The following is a 24,116-nucleotide window of genomic DNA, read 5'->3' as shown; positions in this document are numbered from 1 at the left end:
CTTGTTCTTGAATTCTTCCTGGAAGAATTGCTAGGTCACTTGCTCCAGTGGTGTATACATTGTAGTATTTGACCACCATACTGAAGCTGATCCTCTAGGTAAAGATACAACTCCATCCAACTTTTTTGGATCCGAGTAGTGAAGACTTTTGAGCATTATTATAACATCATTTAGCAATAAGTCAGCCTCCATAAGACCCTCACCCTCTTCTCCTCAGAACTCTGGAGCTCCCAAGATCTTCAGCACTTATGGGATCAAGATCCTCGGTGCTAGAGGAGTAGGGGGAGGTTAAAATTGAGTTAGTATAGTGTCAAGAGCTTGCATAAAATTTCCAAACTCAGGCACCAAAATCCCCTGATGTGCAGGCGCACTAGCATTTTCAGATGGGATCGACTGTTCACTATTAGCTTCATAACTTTCGTTACCAGTTCCTTTTCTCATCTCTTGTTCCCCCGCTCTTCACGAGTTCAAAGATTCTGACATCTATTAAGACATACATAATAATAACACTACAATTAGTAAGGAGTTTCATCAATCATACTCTAATGACCCATATCAGTAACATTGACAATTTTAATGGCATGTATTCCCTTTTCTATTTTCAAATTAAATTGGTTTTGGCCGAGAATTGGCTAAACCTGTAGCTCTGATACCAATAAATGTAACACCCATCTCCTGCATCCCTTTTTGTACAAGAGATACATATGTCACATAACTTTTAAAATATTTCCTCATTTAAAAACCCTTAAAATTTTGCTTCCAAATTTCTTAAAACATAACATTTGTTTTATGTATAACAAAACATTAATATGAAATCTGTTACGACGTTATATTTAAATACAATTCAGAGCATTTTTCGTACTTTAATTACATGACAACTAAGTTTTTCAAAATAACCCGGATTATCCTATTGTTACTGACGAATCAACCTTAATTGATGATAGCTGTTGATACTGCTGCACTCCTTACTCGGCTAATCTATGTCTTCACCTACACGTGAAATCAACACAAATTAAATATTTACTTAGTGAGACATAATATTGTAAAGAAACATTAATGTATACATAAGTATATCATGATTTCTTAGTTTTGAACTAATTCATATCATCCATAGGGATTAGATAAGTCCCTGTTATCTAAACCAAATTTCTTTCATACTATCATCATAAATATTCTTAGTATGTCCATCATACATTTCTTTATGTACATTTTCCCCATTATTCTTTAATAATTATTCATTATTTTTATTTATGGCATCATTTCATGCATTTAATGCACCGTTATGCATTTCATTTATGGCATCCTTTCATACCTTTAATGCATCATTATACATTTCATTTATGACATCCTTTCACGCCTTTAATGCATCGTTATGCATTTCATTTATGGTATCCTTTCATGCCTTTAATGCATCATTATGCATTTCATTTATGGCATCCTTTCATGCCTTTAATGCACCGTTATGCATTTTATTTATGGCATCCTTTCATGCCTTTAATGCATCGTTATGTATTTCATTTATGGTATCCTTTCATGCCTTTAATAAATTGTTATGCATTTCATCTCTAATAAATACAATAAATGTACCCACACCTATTAATCCTCGCTAATAAGATGTAATGATGTTGGCTACTCAACAACTTTATCTTTTCCATTTTTCTTGCTAGATTCAGGAGCTTGGTTATGATCTAGACAAGCATCCATTAAAGACATGTACCATACCAAATGTTAGTATATTCCTTAACATTTATACTTATACTCAAAAGTACTGTCGAGACGTTTCTCTTCCCAGCGACGGAGAGTGCAACTAGTACACCTAAGTGTAACTAGTCTCGAAAAAAATGAGCGTTTATCTTCTGGCATAAGATAGAACACTAAATTGTAGAGTCACCACCAATCTTTTAAAGCAGTGAGATTGGTCATCAAAATGTTATTTTAATAAAATTTATGAGAATATTATTAAAATAACACAAATAGGTATGCTTACTAGAAAATGAGTTCGGGAGTAAGTTACGTGTGGGGAAGGATTAACACCCCCACAACGCCCAAAAATTGGTACCGGTGTTTATTAATTAATTTGTCTTTGCAATAAATTATAAATTTGTTTTTAACATTAATTTACAAATAACTGAAATAAATTATTACTTAATGTTATTTAGTATAATATTAATAATCTCATTATAATACTAAATATTAAAATTACATAGGTTAAATTATAAAATATGTAAATTAATAATCCTAATATAAGATACCAATACTAATAGTATAATTAATCCTATAGTAATAATTAATGATTAAAATATAAAATATTAATATTAATTATCATAATTCGAAATAATATTAAAATATTGTACTAATAATGTAATTTACTCTATTGTTATACAGATTAAAATATAAAATATTAAAGATATTAAGGACTAAATATGATATTTATCCTAAAGTATATATATATTTGAAGTAGTGACCAAGACATAAATAAATAAAATGCAAATACTAAATTAAAATGCACAAAACTTGCTTTTAATGACTAATTACAAAATTACAAAGTTACAAGGACCCTGAGCTCAATTTCCCCTTACCCGAATTTACGTACAAGCCCCTCCCCAAAATAAAACCGTTCGAGGAGGGTATTTAAAGACCATAAACCAGTCTAAAGAGGCTTCATGCCTTATTTTCTCCAAATGATTCTCTCTCTTAGAGAAAGAAGCTCTAGTTTCTCTTTAAGTCTCCCTCGCCGGGAAAAAAATTGGCCTCCTTCAGCCATCGTACACCGGCACCAACACCCACCGCCGGCCACCACTCATGGTGGTTGGGAATTACCAAATTTACCCAAATCAAAGCCCTACTTGTCCTAAAGCCAAATCTGATAACCATTTGTTCTAAAAGTCCATAGATTTACGTAGATCTAAAACTCTTTACCTTCGATTTCTTGACTTTTCCGTTTCAAGACTTCAACAACAATAAGGCTTTCCCGATCTCTTCTCTCTATTTTTCTGGTTTTTTCGTGGATTGGTTGTTGTTGGTTGCCTTATTTCCTTTGTTGTTGTTGTCCTTTGTCTTGTAGATTTTGACCCTATTTATAGGCTATTCTAACCATTCTTTGGACCGGTTAAAAGAATAAACCCCGGTGAGTCACCAGAGCTATGGTGGTGACTCACCCTAGGGGGCTGTGAGCTATGTGGTTATCAAGCTGGGTGCATTAAATACACCCATATCTCCTTGATCCGGTGATGAGGTGTTGGTTACATGGTAACTACTGGTTAGAGCGTTTTGAGGCGGCGGCGGCGGCGAGGGCATCATAACATTATGACGACGGCCAGAATAACCCTAGGGTTATAATGAGAACCCTAGAGTTTCTGATAGTCACAGTGGCGCTGGATATGCATGTGGGAAACCCTAGTTGTGTTTGGGCTTCCTAGGCCTGTTGGGCTTAAACCTGGGTCTGAACCGGATCTCATTGTAACATGGGCATTCGAGTTTAATGTGTAAATGGGCCTTCGAGTTGTAATTGGGCCTTCGGGTTTAATGTGCGTTTGGGCTTGTAAAATTATAATAATTAATTATAATATTATAATAATAATATTATAATACTTATAACGAATCGGAACTCGAACGAAAACAATTGTCGATAACTACCCCTCTTTGCTTATTTTTGTGTTAACAAGAATAAAACAAAGATAGAAAGACAAAAAGTTTTCGTCCAATTGACTTCACATTTTGATAAAAATTTGTTCCACTACTCATTCGTGGAGATCAAACTTTTGATATGTTTCTGCTTCACTACTCTTTTGTGAAAGCTTGATTTGCATTAGTTCACTACTCTTTTATGAAGGCTTGATTTGCATTGCTTCACTACTCTTTTGTGAAGGTTGGATTGACTTGAAAAGAATCTGTTTCACTACTCTTCTGTGAAGATCAGATTCAAGGTTGATTTGCTTCCACTACTCTTCAGTGGAGACCAAATCTGTAATATTTGAAAGAACTTGTTCCACTACTCTTCCGTGGATACTAGACTCATGTAATCTTTGGATATCCCTCTTTTTAGGGATTTTGAGTTGATTACTCATATATCAGAGTTCCAATATCTTGAACCTTCGGCTTTCTTCTAAGAAACCTGCAGATGTGACATTGTGTTTGCTATGTATTTGTGAATGTCATGATCATATTTATGCCTAAAATGTGTGCAATAACAAAGTTTCAGGGTATTTTATTTTTCTTCGAATGAGGACCCCCTTTTTGTTGTCCATTCTTGACTTAGTCTCAACATGAGTGCAACAAACATAATCATTTTATCTCAACTGACCATCTTGATCCTTTTTGGTTGAACTTGTTTTTGTTCTTCTTGACTCCCACTAGTACAAATAACAAACCATTCAATTAATGAAAAATATTTCAGATCATCATCAAGTATCTGAAACCTCCTATGCACTTCAATGTTTCATGTATCATGTCATCATATGTTAAAATCATTGTTAGCCTTAGAATATCAATATTCTTCAAAAACTTTTTTGCATGATAATACACCATGATTTTATGTACTTTAAATTAAACTACATGTTTTAGATTTTCAAAGCAAGATGCTTATAAAAAGAAGAAAATGTTTCTTTTTATTCATAAGAAGAATTTACATGGAAAACTTTTACTTGTAAAAGACAAAGTAGGCCTCTTCAAACATCAATAGAAATGCTTTTGAATTGACATGTCGCAAACTGATTCGAGTGTAGTTTCTGTCAAAATGATCTCAAAATTATGATAAAGGTGTGGAACTCCTTTTTATACCCCCAAATCTCCAATACTAAATCCTATCATAATGTTGAACAACACTTGATGTTGTTATCACAATATTAAGGAAATATTAACCTTGAATTACTCAAATCATCCTTTGGTTCCAAGATATATTATGTTTGGATCTTGAATCTTCATTTTCTTTCAAGCAAAATATCTTTTGACCACGTCAGAATTCACTGGGTAAGGTAATTCTGGCCCATCCATTTCAGTGAGGACTAAAGCTCGTCTAGAAAAATAGTTTTTATAACATAATGTCATTTCCAATTTGGCATCCATTCCCCTCGAAAGTCCTTTTGAAAAGGTAAAATCCTTATGAGCACGAGATCTCCTACGTAAAATTCTTGAAGGCGAACTTTCTTGTCATGTTCTCGTATCATTCGCTTTTGGTACATCTGACCATGACAAATAGCTTTCATTCTCTTTGCTTCAATCAAATTCAACTAGTCATATCTAGTTTGTACCTAATCTACCTCATCTAGCTTTACTTCTGATAAAAATTATAGTGAAGGAATTTTTACCTCAATAGGTAAGACTGCTTCAATCCCATAGGTTAATGAAAATGGAGTTGCCCCAGTCGATGTTCGTACTGAAGTTCCATAAGCTAATAGAGCAAATGGTAGTTTCTCATGCCAATCCCTATAAGTTTCAGTCATCTTCTCTATAAGCCTCCTGATATTCTTATTAGCTGCCTCAACCGCTCCATTCATCTTTAGGCGATAAGTGGTGGAATTATGATGCTTTATCTGAAATTGTTCACAGACTGATTTCATTATCTTGTTGTTTAAATTCAAAGAATTATCAGTGATAATTCTCTTTGGCATACCATATCGACAAATGATTTTTTTTCAAGAATTTACAGACTGTGGCTTGAGTGATTTTCATATAAGAAGCTGCTTCTACCCATTTAGTAAAATAGTTTATTTCTACCAAAATGAAGCGATGACCATTTGAGGCTTTGGGAAAACTTTTTCCAATAACATTTATGCCCCACATAGAGAATAACCAAGGAGCTGCCATTACATGCAAATAATGAGGAGGAGTATGCTTCCTGTTTCCATAAATTTGACACTTGTGACACTTTCGAGAATAATTGATACAACCAGTTTCCATAGTTGACCAATAGTATCCAAATCTCATATTTTGTCTAGTAATTGTATGCCCATTAGTATGAGTACCACATAATCTTTCATGCACTTCTTCGAGAATTATTTTGGCTTCTTTGTTATCCACACATCTCAATAGGGTTTGATCCAGGCTCTTTTTGTACAAGATTTCACCATCGAGTACATACCCTGATGCCATTCTTCGGATAATTCTCTTTTCATTTTCAGTTTCTTGTTCAGGATAACTTTGACATCTTATATATATTGCAAGATATCATAGTACAAAGGTTTCTCCTCTTCTTCCTCTTCAATGTTAAAACAATGAGCTGGATATTCATAAGCCTGCATTTCAATAGGCATCATGCTTGAATACTCATATGCCTTAAATGTTGCTGCCAAAGTTGCCAAGACATCTTCCATTTGATTTTCTTCTCTGGGAAGGTAATTGAAAGTCACTTCTTCAAATTCTTTGATGAGTTCCAGAACCAATTTATGATATTTTACAAGCTTGGAATCTTTTGTCTCCCATTCTCCTCTAACTTTGTAAATTACTAGAGCTGAATCCCCATATACCTCGAGCATTTTTATTTTACGTTCAATGGCAGCTTCAAGACCCAAAATACATGCCTCACACTCAACCATATTGTTTGTACAGTCAAAATTAAGTCGGATGGTAAACGAATAATGATCTCCTTATGGTGAGACTAAAATTTCCCCAATTCCATGCCCCAAAGCATTCAAAGCACCATCAAAAGTCAACTTCCAATATTCATTGGTGAATGTAATTGATTCTTCCACTGAAATTGCCATCAAATCTTCATCAGGAAAATAAAAATATATTGGCTCATATTCTTGAGAAGTTGTACTTGCAATAAATTCAGCTATTGCACTCCCTTTTACTGCTTTTTGATTGACATATTGGATGTAAAATTCTGACAACATAATTTGCGAACGAGCTAACCTTCCAGATAATGCGGGTACATCCATTAGATATTTTAAAGGATCAAATATGGATATAAGCCATGTAGTGTGATATAACATGTACTGCCTAAGCCTTCGAGTGGTCCATACCAAAGCACAACACAATTTCAATTAAAGAATATCTAGTTTCGCATTCAGTGAACTTTTTACTGCGATAATAAATAGCTCTTGCTTTCTTCTCAGTTTGATCATGCTGTCCTAATACTCATCCCATTGAATTTTCCCAGACCGATAGATAAAGAATTAATGATTTTCCTGGGATGGGTGGTACCAATATTGGGGTACTTGATAGATATTTCTTAATTGTCTCAAAAGCTTCTTGACATTCTTCATTCCATGTCCCAGAATTTCTCTTTCTAAGGAGGTGAAAAATAGGATCACATTTCTCTGTTAACTGCGAAATAAATTGAGCTATATAATTTAGTCTGCCAAAAAATCCTCGAACCTCATTTTGTGTTCATGGGGGTAGAAAATCTTGAATAGCTTTAACTTTATATGGGTCTATTTTAATTCCTTTTTGGCTCACGACAAATCCTAAGAGTTTACCAGATGTCACCCTAAATGTGCACTTATTTGGGTTAAGCTTTAACTGACATTTCCTTAATCTTTGGAAAAGTTTCCTCAAAATTTTGACTGTTCCTCCTCTGACTTAGCTTTGACAATCATATCATTGACATAAACTTCTATTTCTTTGTGCATCATGTCGTGAAATAATGTTACCATATCCTTTTGATATGCTGCCCCTGCATTCTTTAGTCCAAATGGCATCACTTTATAATAAAACGTTCCCTACAAGGTGACAAACGTTGCTTTTTCCATATCATCAAGATACATTATAATTTGATTATAAGCAGAGAAGCCATCCAGAAATGAGAATAAAAGTTTTTTAGCAGTATTGTCCACTAATGTGTCTATGTGTGGTAAATGAAGATTATCCTTCGGACTGGCTTTATTAAGATCTCGGTAATCAACACACATAAAAACTTGACCATCTTTCTTTGATACAGGGACAATATTTTCTACCCATTCAGGGCATTTGGCCACTTTAAGAAACCCATCATCGAATTACTTTTTTATTTCTTCTTTGATTTTAAGTAGAATTTCGGGTTTCATTCTTCTGATCTTTTGCTGCACTGGCTTACATTATGATTTTATTGGTAACTTATGTACTACTAATTATGTATCTAATCCTGGCATGTCCTCATATGACCAGGCAAATATATCATTGTATTCTTGTAGTAACTCGATCAAACTCTGTCGTTCTTTATAAGATAAAGTAGTGCCAATTTTCACCCCCTTGTTGTCCACATTGGTTCCTAAATTCAAGATCTCAATAGGTTTTTTATGAGGTAGAATTTGCTTATATTTCTTTTCTACAATTTTTAATAGCTTAGAGGGTAAATCACATCCTTCACCATTATCATAACCCTAGACTTCCTCAGGACACATAGGCTGCTCGAAGTCAATTTCCAGGTCAATACCATCAGCATTTATGTCATTGATATTTGAGTTTCTGAAAGTGAAAATAAACAAGAGTATATATATAATAATAATAATAATAATAATAATAATAATAATAATAATAATAATAATAATAATAATGAAATGCACTTAAAAATGATTTCCATTTTGAACTAATGCATCTTTTATTGAAAAAGAAAAACACATAGTTTAACCCTTTACACAAAATCAAACTATTTCCCAGGGTATAAGCAAGAGGGAAAGTTCTGGCGTATTACTCTGGGAAAGACTTGAAAACTACATGTAATTCTTCCGCAGTCCAATTATTTAACTCAAAGTCTGATGATGCGGGGTAAATGCCCCTAGCTTTCTTTTCTAAATATTCATCATTTGATATGACATTGATACTCATTTCTTTCAAAGTATCTTCAATAATCAACCCTTTGCTTTGCTGATTTTCTTAGAAAACATGTCCTCCAGACACAAAAATATTACTCAATGGTGGAAAAATCATTGGTTCCCATGTGAGATCTTCTCCATCTAACTTTTCCTTTCTTAATTCTTGACTTTTCCTAATACCCTCTATTTCTCTTTTATGGTCGATTGATATCCGGAACCAAATCGATCTTTCTTGGAGGTAGGGAGAATTGGATTAACTGGTCATTGCAAATAACTTCCTAATCCTTTTCCAGCTTTTGCTCATTTTCCTAAGGTCAATATGAGTCCAATTTTAGTGTAGTTCAAAATTTTAGGTTTAAGTATCTTTTTACCCTCGACTACAAATATGGCGCTAACAAATTCCAATGATCTGAAAGAACACACAATCACTTCTTCATCCAATTCAACATATGGAGCAGTGGTAGAGACTGAAGCAATGATGTCTTTTTTAGCATTAAGACATATCAGTCTACCATCTATTACAAATTTTACCCTTTGGTGTAACGTGGATGGAACTGCCCCTGCTTGGTGAATCCAGGGTCTTCCCAGTAAACAATTATAGGTGGGTATAATATCCATTACAAGGAATTCTACCTCATATGTAGCTGGACCAATAGTTAAAGGAATGCCAATTTTTTCCAATACCTCTTTCTTGGTTCCATCAAAAGCTCGGATAATACTCTGGCTATTTCTCATGAGTGTACTGTCAATTGGTAATTTTTTCAATGTCACTAATGGAATTACATTCAAGCTGAGCCATTATCTACTAACACTCGATATAGAATATGTCCTTTATACTTAACCTTGATGTGCAGAGCTTTAGGGCTACCACTCATCTCAGAAGGAATTTCATCTTTAGAGAAAGAAAGGAAATTGTCAGCCTGTATGTTTGAAATCAACATATCCAATTTGTTAACAGGCAATTCCTTTGGCACAAAAGTTTGATTTAACACTTTTAGTAAAGCATTACGATATACTTCAGAGCTTAATAAAAGTGATAAGACTGATATACAAGTTGACAATTTGTACAACTGTTCAACAATACTGTATTCACTGTGTGTGAGAAACTTCAAGAATTCTGCAGCTTCATTTTCAGTTACAGGTTCATTGATGACAATTTCATCCTCTTTCAGTTGTAATTCAACCTTTTTCCCTTTATCAACCTAAGCTTGCTTCTCAGGTTCCTTAGAATAACACCTCCTACTTCTAGTAAAATGTCCAACTTCATCTACCTCTTCATTTCCTCCCATTATTTCCTTTATTTCACAGTCATAATTCCATGGTACTTGATTATCATCTTTATAAAGGAAGGGGATGGAGAAGTGATGACCATCTTTGGAGATATTTTATCTAGTATATGAGACTTGGTGTGATAATTAGAGGATAATTAGAGTTGTAAACCTCTCTAGATGATCCTTCAGAGGCACAAATATCCATTTCCTCCTCTTCTAGTACTTCTTTGGAAAATTCCATTTCCTTTTCATCCATCATCTTCTGTACCAAAGCCCAAAAATCTGGACATTGTTGTATAACATGTCCTTCGCAACAATGATAATGGCATATGTTTCCACAGTTTAATCGTTCTACTGGCAGATTGGATTTCAGCAAAACAACTTTGATAATTTGATTATACACCCAAAAACATAGGTGATTTCACTTTACAGACTTACCTTATAACCTATTTCCCTTTTTTCTCTATAACTGCATTGATTCCTGCTCCTGTGTGGTTTGGTAACGGATTTTGAGCCATATTTGGTTACACTTTATCACCAAAAGTTATGATATTCTTTGTTCTCAAGCTTTGAAAGATTCTTTTGAATGCAATGCAATTTTGAAATGAACAAAAATGTACAATTTGTTGTATGTTACTAAAATATATCTAGAGTTATGATATGTATATTTGATATACATATGATTTTAATTATCCCAAATATAGTAAGTAAGCATTAAAATAATGTAATTTAGTTTACAACTCTTATAATTGGTATATATAATTTGGAATAATTAAATAAGTTTTACAATAAACATTAAAGATTATAATTCAGATTATAAGCCTTTAATGTATATTTAATTGAATTAATTAAATAATATTTTATTGTTAATTCGAAATAACTTTGAAAACCCTAAGATGTTAGGGTAATGGATATAAAATGGTGTGTTAGGTCTAGCAGCCGTTTTTAACACACACATATAAACCTTCAGTCGTGTTCTCTCAAAACAGTTTTGGGGAAAACAAATATTGCTCTCAATCGGGTGAAATGAGTAAAGGCCTAGACGTGATAAATGTATAAACCATAAGTAAATATCTTTTAACTCACAGTAAAATAATATCTCTTTTTACCCCTAATCTAAATCCCAAACCCTAAAACTCTTACCCAAAATCTAAATCCTAAATCTTAGACCCTAAACCACATGTGTGTTTGATTCATGAAATGTAAGATTACCTTTGGGAATAAGATTACCGGAATGTAACATTACTCTGGAACGTTGTATTACCTTCTTTGGTTTGCTTAACAGAAATGTAAGATTACAATGTTTGGTTGGAGGAATATAAGATTACTTGAATGCATATTTTACCAAATTATCCTTTTGATATGTATTTTTTTAACAAGCAAAATTTTAATAGTAAATTATAAATATTTGAATGGAGATTTATAAAAAAATATTTTAATTATTACACTATCTAAGTTACAATAAAAACATATTTAATATATGACTAATATATCAAACTTATAATTTAAAATAATTTTCATAAGTATCATAATTATTTATATAAAATATCATATAACATGAAAAATAATATTATGATCTCGAGTGGAAAATATATTATTTTTTAATGTATAAGACCTAGTTTTTAATAATTCAAAACTAAATATTATTTTAAATAATTATATTTTTTACAATAATAATATTTTCACCCAATAAAATTATAAAATCATTAATATACTAAATATTAAAAATATAAAAATTTTAACTACTCAAATTTATCAAAAATTTATTAAATTAAACTCTTTTTATATTATTATTAAGTTTATAATTTTGATTAAAACACAAATAATAAGAATTTAGAAGGATTTATATGAAAAAAATATTATTTCAGGGGTATATGTGTCCAAAGTAGTGGGAATTATTCATCACCTAAGAATTTGAGGTAACGAAATTCCCATCATTTTAACCAATAAGTGCTATTATTGGTAATAAGTTATTACCTGTTAATAATCTTTTCTGTAAACCAAACATGAGAATACAATTCCAGGAACCAAAAGCCTCATAAATTGTAACCTCAGGCCCCAAATCTTAAAGCTTAAATCTTAAACATTGGGTGTTTGGTTTGTGGAAAAGATAATTAAAAGAGGAATAATATATTTGTTCACTTGAGACAAAATATTATTTTTTATATTATATCATATTTTATAAAAATAAATATGATACTTATGATTTTTTTAAAATATAATTTGATATACTAATTATATTGATTATATGTTAAATTTATTTTTCTTTAAATTTGGATAGTGTAATAATTCAAATATTTTTATATTTTTTTCTTCAAATATTTATAATTTAATATTAAAGTTTAACTTGTTAAGAAAATATATATTACAAGGATAATTTGGTAATACATGCATCAAAGTAATCTTATATTCCTCCAATCAAACATTGTAATCTTGTATTCTTGCTAAACAAACCAAACAAAGTAATAAAACATTCCTGAGTAATGTTATATTTCAGTAATCTTATTCCCAAAGGTAATCATTCATTATGAGAACCAAATGCATCCAAAATCATAAACAATAACCTTAAAAGCAAAAAATATTTATCGTGAGTTAAAGAAATATTTATATATGTATTATAAATTTTAATTAAATCTACGTGATTTATTTATTTAAATATAATGGCTATGAATTGGTGTAAAACTTATTAGTTTTGAATAATGTAAATGGATCCTAACCCTATATATATATAGGGTTAGGATCCACTTACATCCAGGGAATTTCTACACCCTTTAGGATTGTTGGACGAGGAGAAATCAAAGACTTGGATTAATTTCTTCTTTTTTAAGTGAATATTTTTTCATTTCTTACTGTTAATCTCAACCTCTGATTTACTCTCATCCAAAGATTCTAAAAAAGTGTAATTTTTGTTTTAATTTTACACTATATAATTGGACTTAACCTATATATATATATATATATATATATATATAGAGAGAGAGAGAGAGAGAGAGAGAGAGAGAGAGAGAGAGAGAGAGAGAGAGAGAGAGAGAGAGAGAGAGAGAGAGAGAGAGAGAGAGGGAGACAAATTTTATATTAAAGATATAAAATCATAAAATCTTAAAAGAGAAAAATTATAAAACTTTTGGAATCGAATATAAATTTCTAGTTTAAAATAAAAAATATATAAAAATATATAATTATTTAAATTTTTACTAGGAACGACTGTTATTGTTCACTCTTCTTCTATCCATCGCTGCCTGTATATGAGAGGGGAAAACAATATAATGATGAAATATTTTGAAAACAAGTAACAATGAGAGTGGGGATGGAGGAAGAGTTGTTTGGAATGATGTTAAAGGTGGGTAATGCCAGAGAATAATCTGGTTTTTAGCAGTCATTATTGTTTTCCTCATGTTTATCTCTACCTCTCAGTCATGTGATGTGAAAGAGACTGCACTACCGTTGTTTTAAACGAATTCATTCTGGCTGAAGTATTCAGTAGGGGAATGAAAAAAAATCCCATCTGATGCATTTGATTTATTGATCCGTTGATTTGATCTAGAAGTTTTAAATTTTAATCCATTTATTAATTTTCAAATAATTCAAATTAAGTATTTAAAAAATAAATATTTAAATCAGATACCGATCGATAAAATTTTATTTTCAAATTATCAATAATCCGATAAAAAAAAACTTGACCTTTAGAACAGCTTATCCATCTAAGCCCACTCCAGTGCCTCGCCCATTTAGTTTAAAATCTGGGCTGTTTTTTTAACTTTCATCAATTGTTGTAGTTGCATACATTGGATATATTTGTTAAAGTCTAGAGAGTGATTATTTTTAGTCTTATGAAATTATCTATTAAACAATATATCCAAGCACTAATGTACATAATGTGACTGAAAGAAAAAAAATATGACATATGTTGAAAACTTAATCTCTCAAAATTCTTCTAAACCATTCTTAAGAAGATAAAAATTTAGAATTATATATCTTATTAATTTATGTCTCTCAAAATTCTTGATTTTAAGAATATTTTATAAGTTTTATAAGGAAAATAATTATTATATAGTTCTTCTAAAACTGTTTAGTTGTGTTTCCTTTACAAGATTATATGATGGTAAAATAAAAGAGAGATGGTATTGGGATATATAATGGCATAATATACATAACATAAATAAGGATGCAGTTAAAAAATGAAGAAATGTTCATATATCTAATTTTTTGTTAAATTGATTTTTATGTTTGGATCGGATTCATATATTATGATATTCAATCCGAAAATTTGGATATTCAATCCGATAATTTAGATACATGTTTTTTAAGATCATATACGAATCGTAATTTTAGTGATCCAAAATTCCGAATATATGAAATTTTGGATCGAATAATAGCTGATATTTGTAAACCCTATCATTCGATTAGTTATTTTTTTACATTATAAAAATGTATTTTCATTTTTTATTTTTTATTTTTAAAATGTCTAAAATATTTATATGTATATATAATTAGTAAATCCACTATTTCTATCAACACTAAAGTAAAACGTTAATTTTATAAGATAAATGTAATTAAATAATTATATTATTTTAAAATATTACATGTTATTTTAAGAGAAGCGACATATTCATCACTCGTTATAATTTGTTTACCTGGACTATTATATCGAATTATGTGATTATGAAAGTGAATCGAATCAAATAATAATATTATGAACGGTTAATCACCCTACTATACTTGTTGGTGTTCGAACCCGTGATTTATAAGAAAAATAAAGATTCTTTTAGTTATTGAGGTAAGTTGGTTCATGCAAGTTAATATTATAATATTCAAACATGTTAATATTATACTATTTTATTACTTATAACAATTTTTTCAAAAAAAAATGCATATTTTACGTTTATTATATAAAGTATTTTAGTTTATTTTTAAACAATACTTATTATTATTATTATTATTATTTTATTTCCTTTTTGAAATTTTCCAACACATCATATTCCATTGATTTTTATTTTAAAAATAGACAACTTTTTGTTTGTTAAGAGTCCATTATTTGAGGAACATATTTTTTTTTATACACTGAGGAAATATATATTTAATAGATAGATGTAACGGGAATATTATAACAAAGCAAGTCCGGTTAAACTATATATATAAATGCTAAAAGAGGAATTAAGTACGAATTAAATTATTTTGGTGATTAAAATAATTATTTTTATTTTTAAATGTCTCGAGTTAACACTAATAATTATAGTAAAATGATTAAGCGTTCATTATCCAAATCATTATCAAATAATTGAAAATAATTAGAACTGTAATACCCCAAATAATAGGTCATTGATTAAATTGAAAGAAATAAAAAAATTGGAGGACTAAATTGATTAATTGATAAAAATGAGAATGAGTTGGGAATAGTAGTTTGACTAAATTGTAGTGATGAAGGATTAAAAAGGGTATTTTTGGCTATTTGGAATAAAATGAATTTAAATTCATTTTATATAGTATATTAAGTAAAGAAATAAGGAAAAAGGGGATCAAGCAAGGTCAACTCTCTCTTCTTCTTCCTCTTTCACGTAAGAAGCTCTCAATCCTAGCTAAAGGTGAGGTTTCAATTTGATGGTTTATCCTTTCATTTTAGGCTGGTTATTGAATATTTGAGTATGATAGAAGCTTAAGGAAGGATTAAATGAGATTAAGACTAAGAAATGGTGGAAATAATGGAGATTTTAGAAAATGGGTTTTGAAATGATATGTTAATATATGAGTGGTTGTTGATGTTTTCTTGTAGATTTGACTTGTCAAAGAGGTAAATAAGAGTTTAGAAGCATTGGATCTGATTAAGAACATACTAGGAAAAATGGTGTGATTCTTAGAATTTAATGTTCTTGAAAGATTTTAGATGTTTTAAGAGGTTAGATGAAGAAATATTAGTATGGATAGTTAAAGAAGAGTTTAGTAGTATTATATGGTGTTAGTATATTAGTATGGATAGTTAAAGAAGAGTTTAGTAGTATTATATGGTATTAGTATAACTAAATTTAATCCCATTTGGGTGAAAATCGGGTTGAAAACTAGAAATTCTGGGCACGGGTATCGATACTGATATAACATTATCGATATTATAGGCTAAAATGTGAGGAATTTGCTAAGTAGTATTGATACTGATTCAATCAATATCGATTCAAAGGGGGCGCGATACCGAAGGGAAGGTATCGATACCATTTCAAAACAGAATGCAAAAATGGTATCGATACCATAATAGGGTATCGGTACCATAGTATGGTAGTATCGATACCATGGTAAGGGTATTGATACTGAGGAGCCAGAAATTTTAAAATATGCTGAAATTGTTGTGGAAAATTTGTTAATAAATGCTTTTAAGTAATGTTTAAGTGTAATTGTTAAGAGATATACTAACAATTGACATTGAACATGTATTTAATTGATGTTGAATAGATCAAAATCAAGCTCATGAATCAAGTAAAGCAAAAGGCAAAGGCCAAGTTCTGGAGTAATCAACTTCACATTATTGAATACCAAAACGAGGCAAGCACGTGAGTACTTTATTATAAGTATGCAAGATGAAGAATATTCAATTTTGTATGCTTTAAATTTATATATGTTTATAATAGTGATTATGATATCTTTATACGTATGGAAAGAATATTATGAATCAGTTTAGAGTATGAATTGCTCTAAATCGAATCCACAAACTAAAATGCATGAAATTATGCATTAAGGCATGAAATGATGCCATAAACTAAAATGCATGAAAGGATACATTAAGGCATGAAAGGATGCCATAATTAAAATGCATGAAATGATACATTAAGGCATGAAAGGATGCCATAAACTAAAATGCATGAAAGGATGCATTAAGGCATGAAAGGATGTCATAAACTAAAATGCATGAAAGGATGCATTAAGGCATAAAAGGATGCCATAATTAAAATGCATGAAAGGATGCATTAAGGCTTAAAAGGATGCCATAAACTAAAATGCATGAAAGGATGCATTAAGACATGAAAGGATGTCATAAACTAAAATGCATGAAAGAATGCATTAAGGCATAAAAGGATGTCATAAACTAAAATGCATGAAAGGATGCATTAAGGCATGAAAGGATGCCATAATTAAAATGCAAGAAAGGATAATATGACCTAAATTGAAGTTAATGAACTAAAGAAAAGTATGTTGGACATACTAAAGATGGTTATGAGGATAATATGATCAAGGTTTGGTTATGATAAGAAGGACTTAACTAATTCCTATGGATGTTATAACTTAGTTTGAAGTCAAATAACTATGAGATACATATGTATCCTTGAATGTTCTTTACTATATTATATCTCACTAAGTAATTGCTTATCATGTGTTATCTCTCACGCGTATGTAAAAGCAAAGATTAGCTGAGTAAAGAGTGCTATTGTAGCTGTGGTGATCATCAACTAAGGTGGACTCATCCATGACACCAAGACAATCTAGTTTATTTTAGAAAAACTTCATTGACATGTAATCGCAATATTTAAGAGTTTTTAATTTTAATTAAGTAGAACTTATAACAACTTGAAATCAAGGTTTTGTTTCATATTAAAATGTTATGTTTAAAAAAATCAGAATCTTCAAAAGAATAACTATTTTAAGAGTAATGTGACATCTATATTTCGTGTACGGAAGGGTATATGGGGAATGGGTGTTACATTTATTGGTATCAGAGCTATTGGTTTAGAAAATTCTCGGCCGAAACCAGTTTTAATTTTAAAGTAGAAAAGGGGATTACATGGCATAAAAAATTGTCAATGTTACTGGTATGGTGTCATTTTAGCGAAATTGATGACACTCCTTACTGATTAAGATGCTATTACTATGTATGTTATTATAGATGTCGGAATATTCGAATTCGCGAAGAGATGGGGACAAGAGATGCAAGAAGGAACTGATAGTGAGAGCTATGAGGCAAATAGTGAACATCCTATCCCTTCTGAAAATGCTAGTGCACCTGCAGCTCAAGGGATTCTGGTGCCTAAGTTTCAAACTTTCATGCAAGCCCTTGTCACCATAATGACTCAGTTTCAACCACCCCCTACTCTTCCAGGACTGAGAATGTTAATCCCAACAGAGCTAAAGAGCTTGGGAACTCCAGAGTTTCGTGGAGAAGAGAGGGAGGGTCCCATGGAGGTAGACTTGTGGTTAAATGATGTTATATTAATTCTCGAGAGTCTTCAATGCACGGTTCTAGAAAAGTTGGGAGAAGTTGTGTCTTTACTTAGAGGATCAACTCGAGTATGGTGGTCAAATACTACGATGTATGCACCACCGGAGTAAGTGACCTAATAATATTTCTTGGAAGAATTCAAGAACAAGTATGTGGGTGAACAATTCAAAAGGGCATTATTGCTAAAGTTCCTTAATATTAAGCAAGGAGATCGAGTTATACATGAATTTGAGGCTGAGTATAACAAGTTGAGTCGTTTTTCCACTGAATTCGTTCCAAATGACAAGGCAAGACGCGATTCGTTTATTGAGGGTTTGAGGCCAAAGTTGAAAGAAATGATATTGGCATTGAACTTGTCGAGTCTATAAGAAGTCATAAACAATACTAAAGCTATTGAAAGAGCTCAAGAGGAGACGTTAGTTGCAGAGTAGAGTGTCCAAACGGGGAAAAGAGTGGGAATGTCTTCCACTCCCCATCATGTTAAAAGAGGCAAGGGTTCGAGTTCCAGATATTTGGATAGAGATAGTTTTGCTGTAGCTTCACAGAAAAATAGACAATTCAGTCTTTTGTTGTGAGCTTGGGTAGAGCAGCAGAGGAGAGAATTCCATGTCAAACACGTGGAAAATTGCACAGTGGATCATGCAGACTTCTCAGCGGAGCTTGTTTTCAATGTGGCGAGACTGGTCACTTCGCTAGAAAGTCCTAAAAAATATGGGTACAATTCGGTGTAGTCTGAAAGATCAGTGGCAGCCTCAAATAGAAGAAGAGGAAGGGGTAGATCCAGGGGATAAACAGATTCAGTGCAGACACAAGAGACTCGGGGAGTCGATAGAATTTACAATATTAAGACCAATGAGGATCGGGATGACCCTGAAATTATAACAGGTTTTTTTCATCTTTTTAATGAGCCTGTATTGGTTTTAGTTGATCCTGGTTCTACACATTCATACATTAGTACCAAATCGGTTAAAATTAGGGGAATCCCTTCAGAACCAATTGTGAGTGAGATTATAGCGGTAAACCTCATGGGTCACAATGCAGGAGTCACTAGAATATGAAGAAAATTCCCTATAAAGATCCAAGAGATTATATTTCCGGAAAACTTGATGGAGTTGCCCTTAGATGAATTTGAATTTATTCTGGGCATGGATTGGTTGTCTTCACGTTACGAATGGGTTGATTTTCGTAAGAAACACTTGTTCTTAAAGGATGCCAAAGGTTCAGAAATTATAGTGATCGGCAAAAGAATGAAATTAACCTCAAAGGTGATATCAGCCATGACTGCTAGGAAGATGATGTCGAAGGGATGTATAGCTTTTCTAGCCAATGTGATAGATACTAGACTTCTGGAAATTAAAGTAACTAATATTCTCACGGTTAGAGAATTTTCGGATGTTTTTCCTGAGGAGTTACCGGGGTTGCCTTCACATCGTGAGGTAGAGTTCAGGATTGAGATTTACCCAGGTATCGAACCTGTTTCGATGGCTCCATATAGAATGGCTCCAACTGAATTGAGAGAATTAAAAGTCCAACTGTAAGAATTACTAGATAAGGGATTTATAATACCTAGTGTTTCTTATTGGGGATTACCTGTAATGTTTGTGAAAAAGAATGACGGGTCTATGAGATTATGTATCAATTACTGTCAGTTAAATAAAGTCACAATAAAGAACAAGTACCCTCTTCCGAAGATTGATTTAAGGTCGGGGTATCATCAACTAAAGATTAAAGATGAGGATATCTCAAAGACAACTTTTTGGACTCGGTATGGGTACTATGAATTTGTAGTGATGCCATTTGGTTTGACTAATGCACCGACGACATTCATGGACTTGATGAACTGAGTATTCCAACCGTATCTGGACCAATTCGTGGTGATATTTATAGATGATATCTTGGTATATTCCAAGTAAAGAGAAGAACATGATGCTCATCTTCGAGTAGTTCTTCAGACGCTCCGTGAGAAGAAGTTTTATGCCAAATTGACAAAGTGTAAATTTTGGTTAGCCGAAGTTGCTTTCATGGGTCATATATTCTCTACCGAATGCATAAGAGTAGATCCAAGAAAGATTCAAGCTATAGTGGATTAGCAACCTCCAAAGAATATTTCTAAGGTTCAGAGTTTCTTAGGACTTGCTGGTTATTATAGACGGTTTGTGAAGAACTTCTCAATGTTAGCTTTACCGCTAACTAAATTGTTACGAAAGGATATGCCATTTTTCTGGACGGATAAATTTCAGGAAAGCTTTGAAAGGCTCAAGATGCTAGTAACGGAGGCCCCTGTACTTGTACAACCTGAGTCTGGAAAAGACTATGTTGTGTTTAGTGATGCATCCCAAAATAGACTAGGGTGTGTGTTGATGCAAGATGGAAAGGTTGTAGCTTATGCTTTAAGATAGTTGAAGAATCATGAGAAAAATTATCTGACGCACGATTTAGAATTGGCGAAAGTTGTGTTTGCACTGAAAATCTGATGTCATTATCTGTATGGTGAGCGGTGCCATATTTATATAGATCACAAGAGTCTAAAGTATGTATTGACTCAGAAAAAAATGAACTCGAGGCAAAGAATATGGATTGAGCTTCTAAAGGATTATGATCTAATTATCGATTATCATCCGGGAAAGGCGAATGTGGTAGCATATGCATTAAACCAAAAGATTTTTGCTTCTTTACGAGCCTTGGATGCGCATATGTCATTAAAGGATTGTGCCTTAATTGCTGAGCTTAAGTTAAAACTGATGTTTTTGGATCGGATTAAAAAGTTACAAAATGAAAATGAGAAATACTTGGTGAGGATGACACAAGTCGAAAAGAATGAGACCAAAGACTTCAAAATAAGAGTGGATGGATATCTATACTATAGGGGAAGACTTTGTATTCCCGAAGATGATGATTTGAGGAAGGATATTCTTTGTGAGGCACATTATAGCCCTTTAACTATGCACCCATCGGAAATAAAATGCATTAAGACTTAAAGAGTCGTTATTGATAGCCTGGCATAAAAAGAGTTGTAACAGAGTTTGTTGCCAAATGTATGACATGTCAGCAAGTGTAAGCTGAACATCATCAAGTGTCATCCGGGTTACTGCAGCCAATAACCATTCCTGAGTGGAAATGGGAGCGGGTTACAATGGACTTCGTTTTGGGGCTACCGTTATCAGCATGTAAAAAGGACTCGATATGGGTAATAGTACACATAATAACCAAGAAAGCTCATTTTATCCCAGTTTGAGTAGAGTACTCAATGGATAAGTTTGCGGAGTTGTATATAAAAGAGATAGTTAGACTTCATGGATTGCCGATTTCAATAGTATCCGATTGAAACCCAATGTTTACCTCAAGGTTCTGGAAATCTTTACATGAGTAATTAGGTACTTGATTGAACTTCAACACAACTTTTCATCCGTAGAAAGATGGGAAATCAAATGGAACTATTCAGATATTGGAAGATATGCTAAGGCATGTGTGATTTAATTTAAAGGATCATGGGATAAGTATTTTCCTTTTGTTGAATTCACATATAATAATAGTTATCAATCGAGCATTAAGATGTCCCCGTATGAAGCTCAATATATGAGGAAATGCAGAACACCATTAAATTGGTTTGAACTAAAAGATCAAGACTTGATCGGCCCGATTTGATGAAAGATAAGGAGGATAAAGTGAAACTTATCTAGAGCAATTCAAAGATAGCCTTAGATCTCCAGAAATCCTATGCAGATTTGAAAAGAAAATAAATATAATATCAAGAGGGAGACAAAGTATTTTTTAAAGTATCTCCATGGAAGAAGGTATTACGTTATGGACGAAAAGGAAAATTGAGTCTGAGATTCATTGGACCGTATGAGATATTGAAAAGGGTTGGACCAGTAGCTTATCAGTTAGCTTTGCCTCCGGATATGGACAATATCCACAATGTTTTCCATGTATTGATGGTTAGAAGGTACATATCGGATCCATCTCATGTTATCATGCCAGAAGAAATAGAGATTCGACCATATTTAACTTATGAGGAGGAACCAGTGCGGATCTTGGCTAAGGAAACCAAAGAATTACGTAATAAAATGGTTCTGTTGGTTAAAGTGCTTTGGCAGAATCATAAGGATGGGGAAGCTACTTGAGAACGAGAGGAAGATATAAGAAAATAGTTTCCACATCTCTTCGTTTCAGGTACTTCTTTTAAATTCGAGGATGAATTTTCTAAAGGGGAAGAATTGTAATACCCCAAATAATAGGTCAGTGATTAAATTAAAAGGAATTAAAAATTTGGAGAACTAAATTGATTAATTTATAAAGATGAGAATGAGTTGGGAATAGTGGTTTAGAGTAAATTGTAGTGATGAAGGATTAAAAAGGGCATTTTTGTGTATTTGGAATAAAATTATCATTTTATATAGTATATTAAGTAAAGAAATAAGGAAAAGGGGGATCAAGCGAGATCAACTCTCTCTTCTTCCTTTTTCACATAAGAAGCTCTCAACCATAGCTAAAGGTGAGGTTTCAATTTAATGGCTTATCCTTTCATTTTAGGTTAGTTATTGAAGATTTGAGTATGATAGAAGCTTAAGGAATGATTAAATGAGATTAAGACTAAGAAATGGTGGAAATAATGGAAATTTAAGAAAATGGGTTTTGAAATGATATGTTAATATATGAGTGATTGTTGATGTTTTCTGGTAGATTTGACTTGTCAAAAAGGTAAGTAAGAGATTAGAAGCATTGGATAAGATTATGACCACACTAGGAAAAATGGTGTGATTCTTAGAATTTAATGTTATTGAAAGATTTTAGATGTTTTAAGAGGTTAGATGAAGGAATATTAGTATGGATAGTTAAAGAAGAGTTTAGTAGTATTATATGGTGTTAGTATAACTAAATTTAATAACATTTTGGTGAAAATCGGATTGAAAACTGGAAATTCTGGGCACATGTATCGGTAATAATAGAATAGTACCGATACTATATGCTAAAATGTGAGGAATTTGCCAAGTAGTATCGATACTGATTCATTCATTATCGATACCAAAGGGGGTGTATCGATATAGAAGAGAAGGTATCAATACCATTTCAAAACAAAATGCAGAAATGGTATCGATGCCATAATAGGGTATCGATACAAAAGTATGGTAGTATCGATACCATGGTAGGGGTATCGATACTGAGGAGCCATAAATTTTAAAATAGGCTGAAATTGTTGTGGAAAAGTTGTTAATAGATGCTTTGAAGTAATGTTTAAGTGTAATTGTTAGGAGATATACTAACAATTGACATTAAACATGTATTTAATGGATGTTGAATAAATCGAAATTAAGCTCCTGAATCAAGTGAAGCAAAAGGCAACGGTCAAGTTCCAGAGTAATCAGCTTCACATATTGGATACCAAAAGGAGGAAAGGCGGGTGAGTACTTTAATATAAGTATGCGAGATGAAGAATATTCAATTTAGTATGCTTTTAATTTATATATGTTTATAATAGTGATTATGATATCTTTATACGTATGGAAAAAAAGATTATGAATGAGTTTAGAGTATGAATTGCTCTAAATTGAATCCATAAACTAAAATGCATGAAAGGATAGATTAAGGCATGAAAGGATGCCATAAACTAAAATGCATGAAAGGATGCCTTAAGGCATGAAAGGATGCCTTAAGGCATGAAAGAATGCCATAATTAAAATGCATGAAAGGATGCGTTAAGGCATGAAAGGATGCATTAAGGCATGAAAGGATATCATAAACTAAAACGCATGAAAGGATGCATTAAGGCATGAAAGGATGCCATAAACTAAAATGCATGAAAGAATGCATTAAGGCATGAAAGGATGTCATAATTAAATTGCATGAAAGGATGCATTAAGACATGAAAGGGTGCCATAAACTAAAATGCATGAAAGGATGAATTAAGGCATGAAA

The sequence above is a fragment of the Hibiscus syriacus genome, unplaced genomic scaffold, assembly GCF_006381635.1.
Source record: "Hibiscus syriacus cultivar Baekdansim isolate YM2019G1 unplaced genomic scaffold, ASM638163v2 tig00110515_pilon, whole genome shotgun sequence".
Taxonomy (NCBI): Eukaryota; Viridiplantae; Streptophyta; class Magnoliopsida; order Malvales; family Malvaceae; genus Hibiscus; species Hibiscus syriacus.
This window is presented reverse-complemented; position numbering follows the sequence as displayed.